A 764-nucleotide genomic window follows, 5' to 3' on the forward strand; every position below is an offset into this window, starting at 1 on the left:
CCCCCCCCCCCCCCCCCCCCAATCTTCTTCTCACTGTAAATTACTGTCACTCATGTTCTCAGTGAGCTGAGGAGCAGCTTAAAGAACAGAAGAACCTCAGCGGAGGAAGACGAGAACAGGAGGAGAGTTTTCCCGTAAAGTCTTTAGTCTGAAGGTCAGTTTGGAGTCAATCTTCTCACAATCTGTAAACCCAAGGGATGGGGGGGACGGCTGTATGCAGAAGTCTTAATCCAAACTGTTTTTGAGTATTTTTGCACCAACAAGTTAATTCTCTAAAAGATGAACTGATTTTTGGTCATTTCTCAACTGATGGAGGTGACAGAGGAACCGCTGAACACCTCTCAGAGTTTTGTTTGTTTTTGTGACACAGAAGACGAACGAGTCTGACAGGTCTATGATTTTACAGCAGGACCTGGGGGCAGTGTCAGACCCGGGTCAGGATTTAAACAACCATAGAGACCCCTCCGGCTGTGGGGGGCATCTGGGGGTCGTTAAACGAGTTCCTGCAGGAGGAGGAACGGGGACGTGTTGAGCTTTTCCAGCAGCTCCTTCTGTGTTCCTGTCAGCTCGACTGACTGATGGTCAGCAGGAAAATAAAACCCAAAGATTTAAAGTTTCACACAAACAGATCCTAACGTTCCTGCTTCAATCAGCTCTGAAAACGAGCAAACAGAGAGACGGATGCTTCAGGAGTTTGAGGATGATTTACTTCTTTGTGACAAATAAAAGCTACAAATCTGAATGAATCCTCTAAATCAGGGCTT

Source organism: Nematolebias whitei, chromosome 5 (assembly GCF_014905685.2).
Source record: "Nematolebias whitei isolate Nwh7 chromosome 5, NemWhi1, whole genome shotgun sequence".
In the NCBI taxonomy this organism is placed as follows: domain Eukaryota; kingdom Metazoa; phylum Chordata; class Actinopteri; order Cyprinodontiformes; family Rivulidae; genus Nematolebias; species Nematolebias whitei.